Source organism: Desmodus rotundus, chromosome 13, assembly GCF_022682495.2.
Source record: "Desmodus rotundus isolate HL8 chromosome 13, HLdesRot8A.1, whole genome shotgun sequence".
NCBI lineage: Eukaryota > Metazoa > Chordata > Mammalia > Chiroptera > Phyllostomidae > Desmodus > Desmodus rotundus.
In genome coordinates, this window is record NC_071399.1 from 16,813,277 (window position 1) to 16,819,276 (window position 6,000).

Sequence of the window (6,000 nt, forward strand, 5' to 3'; positions counted from 1 at the left end):
TTGGGAAAGTCAGCTAGTACAGCCCCAAAGGTGATGCCTGGCCTCATAAGCCCCCTGCAACCCAGGATCCCTTCCCCATAGAGAGATGCCCCTAGCCCAGGCACTCTCTCCTGCCACCTGACCGGGGTGCCCCGTGCTGGACACACCTGGATAGTGGGATCCCAGTGCCCCCTCCCCTACCGGGGAGGAGTCAGAGTGTAGCAGAAGAGACGTAAGTTTCAAGAGGGGTCCTGCGGGCCCTGCTCACTAAGCATCCATCACAGGCCACGTTGCCTACACCAAAGACAGGTGTGAACAGGCCAGGCCTCATCCAACTCTGGTGAGTGGGCGTTGATCCCTCTATTGTGTTGGGTATCAGGGCTGGCAATAGTCAGAAAGCGAGGCCCTGCAGGCGTTCCCTTCCTCCTGTGTGACCCATCCTCCTGTCTCAGAGAATCCTGCTGAGGAAGCAGAGGAGGAGGTGAGGGGCCACTGAGGTATCACATCGGGGCTTCGGACTCATGACCCACTGCTGTTACGCTGCAGACCAGGCTGTGACAGGGCCATCTGGACCAGAGTTCAGACAAACCAGGCACTGTTCAGTCCTGGTTTGGGGAGGAGTGTTTTCCAAAGTCACGCCATTAGCTATGTTTGAGTGCTCACCATTTCGGGTTTTACTGTTAAATAACATTTTCCCAAGTAAGTTTAACTTAGGACAATAATATGGGTTTTTAGTAATAATGCTACTTTCTTTCTAGCCTCTTCCTGCTCACAAATAAGCATTTCCCTGTACAAAATTCTAGTATATGCTGTTTTACTCTAGCATCTGCCTCTTACACAACCACACGTTTGTGAGTCTGATATGTTAGTAAAATGATGGCAAGACAACAGGGACCTGGAGAGAGAACAGTGAACGTGTGACAGAATGCGTGCAGGACCAGGTTTCCCAGTGCAGCCAGCCTTCGCACAGCTGAGTAAACCCGGACACAAAGGGGCGCGATGGAGCGAGGAAAACCCCGGGAGGTGGGGCTCCGCCAGTGGCAGTCAAAAGGCCTCAGTGATGGCTCCAGAGGCCCTTTCTTCTGCCACAGCGCGCACCTGCAGCGAAAGGAGGTGTTCAAAAGCTTCTAGTCGGAAGAGATGAATGAAAGTTCAGTGTTATCTTAGGTAAGACCGATCCTCTGGTGTGGTCTTTATTGGCGAGTCAGTAAACACATCCCACACTGGCACACACGCTTTCGTAGGGCATCACCAAGAATTTCCCGGGAGAGAGTTTCTAAAGCCTGAGTTCTACCAGCAGGTGCCTCCAAGCACAGCCCCCGCAGCCGGCAGGAATTACTGCACACACACACTTGTGAAGTCTGCTTCCCTCACACATGTCTTTCTTTTTCAGGCTTGAAAAAACCTTGCCCAGTTTTGATCCCTTCAAGACTTTGCCACAGCCTCCATCACACATCTGGTTTTTCCCCCCCGAAGAAAATAAATATAATAAAAATGTTTTACTCTTTTACACTGTGTAATTGTAAGAAATAGTGTGTTATTTGTGAACGCATGGTCTGACATACATTTCTGTACAGTTTGGAGATATTTTCAAACAAAAAAGATGTCAACAATAAAACCAAGAGTGAGTATTTTTATACCTGACATTTAACAGGATGGATGATTTTACACTGGGTTGGATCACAGTTTTTGTGCTTCACTTTTGAATGCCTATACTTAAAAATACCTATTTTTTTCCTCTAAAATAAGCTGCATGTTTGAGGCATGTTTTTAAATATGAAAATTTCCAGAACATATTGTGAATGTATAGCAATCTGTGCCTGGCCCGAGTCCAGGGCGAGTTAGAACCGTGGTGTTCGATGTTCCCGAACAGCTGTGCTGACTGCAGTACTAGGTGTGCCCTGGCGGGGCCAGTAGGACGCCCCTGTGAGACCATCGGAAGCCCCCAGGAGCTTTACCTTGGTGACGTGTTCACGGCTGGGCAGAGAAGCCTCTCCTTGGTACAAGTTCCTGATCGGAGTGTGCCCTTGGAAAACCCTGGCCACTCCAGAGGTGGCAAACTGTTGGTAATACACCTGTGTAAGTGCAGAGTCTCTCACTGAAAAGGGGAAACCTTGGCTTTGGGAGGCCAGTACTGCCTCAGGCAGGAGCTGACTGTGCTTGACCTGCACAGCTGCAGTGGGCAGCTCCCGTCTCCCAACTGATTCTGCAAAACGTCGGCTGAGTGGTGTTCCCAAGTCTTGGCAGCGCCATGCCGAAGTGTGCTCACTGGGACACTGCTACTCGGTGGCCCACGGAGAGACGGTGCCATCAGCGGGCAGGTGTGATGAGCACTGTTCGGCCTGCTTCAAGACTTCTTCAAAATCCCAGTCAGTCTTGCATTGTCCGCTGACACATTTCCAGAGTCTGACAGCTCAGTCTCCCCTCTTTTTATAGAAGAGCCACGTGTACAAGTATACATTGACCTGAGAATTTCAACTGCTGCTGTAGCTAAACACGATCAAAACCTTTCTTAACTGATCTCATGTTGTGCTAAACACTTCAGTGTTTTCATGATTGTATGGTTCATTTTGGGTTTGTCTCATTATTTTCCGTAAGAAAGAAAGAAGCCTTTCAAGGTCATCAACAGAAAACAAGGGGAGCCAGGGAAGAGGGGCTCTCACCCTCATACAAACAAGGGAAAGCGCACTCAGCAGCATGGGGATGGCCGTGTTCCACCCTGCTCACGCCTTCAGCACCGCCAGGCTGCTGGTGAAACTTCTATACTGTTGTTTCCAAGAAAAACAGCAACGTCCCCAGTCTGTTATGCTTTTATAAACTGTTTAATGGTACTTTTCTACTGTCATTTTTAAAAATAAAGTGCTTATCCCAGCTGTCATGCCACTGTTGGGCAAATTTCTTTTTGCATGATCAACCAAGGGCAAACCACACTGCAGACCAGGGGCCAGCAGATTTCTCTACCATTTCAGGCCCTGACAGAGCTAAGCACTAGCCCTTGAGGTACAGACAGAGACAGGGCTGGGAGCGCCAGAGATCGACCTCCACAAATGCTCTACTGTGGGCACTCGGTGAGCCACGCTGACGCCATAGGCCATGGCCCTCACTGGAGCCTTCCTGACCTGGCAGGGGGCCCGCAGAAGAGAGCCACACACCTCTTTTGCCTACTGCACGTCCACCTCGGCCTACAAAGCTGAGCTCCAGATTATCTGAAATCTATAGTCACTTACGGTTTCCAGTTAAGTGGTAAGTCAAGCACTGACAGCCAAGGTGATAAAAGCATTTCTCATGTACACTCTCACCAACCCCTCTTCCCCAAGAGGGAGGAAGGAGGGATACCACAGTGCTCCGGTCCAAGTGATGGCAACCACCTCGAGCAACTGTTACTAGTCTTGCCGGGCAGTAACACTGGCTCGGTGGTTTGGATCTCCTGTCCCTTTTGCAGAGGAGATCATCACCAAGAGCAGGTCCCCACCATGGCCTTCCAATAGCCAGGAGCCCAGATAAAACAGTGGACAACCAGGCTCTGAAGGCCACACCTAGCACAGCTCCAGGACAGACCTGACCTTGACCACAGACCTTTGCCCCCTAACCTTCCTACTCAGAGGCACCAGAGGTTGGCCAGACAACCTAGGAATTGAGGGTGCCACCCCCTGAAGGAGCTTCATTGCCTCTCCTGTCTACCTTGGGCCACCCTCATCCCAGTCACTGCCTGAACAGTCACTTCCACAAGCTTTTTCCCAAGGGGCCTTGGGACAGCTGGATGAGTGCCCCAATCACCACCATGGTGATGGCCATTAGTGACGTGCAAGTGACAAGTCTGGGTGGTCATTGACTCCACAGGTTCCTGCTGACCATTCAGACACCAGCTTCACTACAGTCTGAGAGTCTGCCTTTTCTGTCACTACTGAACAGGAATGAAGAGTGTTAGAATTGGGAACTTGGGACAAGAAAAAGCAGGTTTGTTCCCTCTTGCTTACTTTCATAATGTCCTAGTGCGTGGGCTCCACTAGGATGATAACTAAGCCATCTCTTGTGATGCAGCGAACCCTCTATTGGGAGGGGAAGACGTGCCCTTGTGTACACAAGACTAATGTAGTTACAAAACTGGCATCTAACATTAAATGCTAGGCTGTACCTTCCACCTCTAACAAAATTATAAATTAAAGGAATGTGGAAAGTGAGAGTCGGAATGCCAATGCCTCATACATAGGCTTCGCGCTCCCTGGACCCAGTGTTTGCGTATATGTTGGACCTACTTTTTATGAAACCAACATGTGATTCCTACTGTTCTTATCTCTGAGGTTTCCTGAACCCCAGCAGCCCACAATATCTTTGAGTCCTGAGTTGTGCGGCATAAGGAATGTTCCTGAACTTCATGTCTCAGCACACAAGAATTCCCGGTGTCCGTGTCGTGGGCCAGAGGAATCAACCTGGCATTTCGGAGCTCTCTCTGAGTGAGCGTGCTTAGTGCTGGGAATATGCGCACATTTCCTGCCGCATGCCCTCCCGCTGGGACGACCAACCACTGGTGACAGGCCCCTTACCCAGCTGTGAGAGCATTGGCACATGGCTGCTCTTGCTGTTGGACTGGTAATCTACTCTCATGTCCCCACGTGACACCAAACAACTTTACAGCACTCTTAGAAGGCAAGACAGTATTACTGTTACCTGAAATACCAGTCCTCAAAACCCCTACACACTAAAAATAAGAACTGGGAGACTGAAAACAATATGCGATCAGCTAATCCAACATGTAAGGCCCCCAAACGGGGGGAAATTTAAAACTGCCACGGTCGAGCTGTCTGCCACTGCTGCAGAACCCCCTGGACAGTGCCCGGATAGCACCAACTCGTCTGTAAACTGGCCTGGCTCTCTAACATGCCCAGGTCCCCAAAGGTGCCAATATGCCATGAAAATTCTCGGTTTTATCCCCCCTGCACAGCTCTCTGGTAACACCCCGGACTCTATTTTACCAGTGCTTCCAGACTGCCCACCACGCTGCTTCCTGCTTTACAAAGGAGAGGGGGAAAGGCCCTGCTCCTACAAACCGTAGCACACTGTGCCCGTAAGTAAAGACGAGTGAAAGCCTTTCACACTCCATTGCTCACACCCATCTCTCACTTAAAATTCAAGTGAAACTCTGACCATGCTACTTAACCCTAAATCACCAATAAAAACTTAGGTGAGAGGCCTAAATTCAACCCTAACTTGTCTTCTGAGCAAAAAAAAGATGCGTAAATTGAAATGATGCTCAAGTTAAAATATTTACCTGGACAAAAGAGCTTTTCCCCTAAAACTAGAAGTCAGGGCCCAAGCCTGTGTGAGGGGCTCAGCAAGAAAGTTCACATTCTTACAATAGTCAAGTACAAGATAAAGCAGCTCTTGGTGTTTCTGGAGCAGGTCCTGCCACATTCAGGCTACAGTTGACTCGGTCCTCTCCTGCTAGTCGTACCCTTCCATGTTTTCACTTACCTGAAGGTAAGTTTGGATTGAATGTCCTTTGAAGTACAACCCCTGCAAAATTCTGGGTGGCTGAAATTCACGGGCTTCTCTCACAGAGCCTTGAAACCCCATGGTTTCGGTCACGGGAATGTGTTGGCCCACCTCCAAACCAGGGGAGTTGGACTCGTATGGGCCTACCTGTCCAAAGTGGTCCAGGACAGCAGCCTTGCCACTCTGCTGGAGGGCACCAGCCACCTTTATTTCTAATGGAAATCCTTTTATAAAGGAAAATGTGCTTTTGTTTTTTTTTTAAGTATGGCCAGAGGAAGGTCAAAAGCACAATGCCGGGGTCTAGCCTACCTCTGTTTCCCAAGTGCCTTCAGTCTACGCAGGCAGGCACGCACGCACGCACGCACGCCAGGACTGGCGCAGGTGTTCTAAGGCTCACTTAGTCTGAGAACTGGTTTCCTGAGGTCCCTGGACTTCCCCCAGCATTCTACCTCCCACAGAACATCTACCGCTTTCTCAGGAGGGGCCTACAAAACACTCACTGGAAAAAGATGGACTGTCCTATGTGAA

The 6,000-nt window shown here is 49.8% G+C and overlaps 1 protein-coding gene across 3 annotated transcripts in view; it reads left to right on the forward strand.

Annotated features, from left to right (window-relative positions):
* Positions 1-1,494, forward strand: part of RBPMS (RNA binding protein, mRNA processing factor) — a 167,307-nt gene extending 165,813 nt beyond the window's left edge. For all 3 annotated transcript variants that reach the window (XM_053916731.1, XM_045197190.2, XM_053916733.1), the window contains one exon: positions 1,373-1,494. The gene's annotated coding sequence lies outside the window, so the exon portion shown is untranslated. The remainder of the gene's footprint in view (positions 1-1,372) is intronic.
* The last annotated feature ends 4,506 nt before the right edge of the window (positions 1,495-6,000 follow it).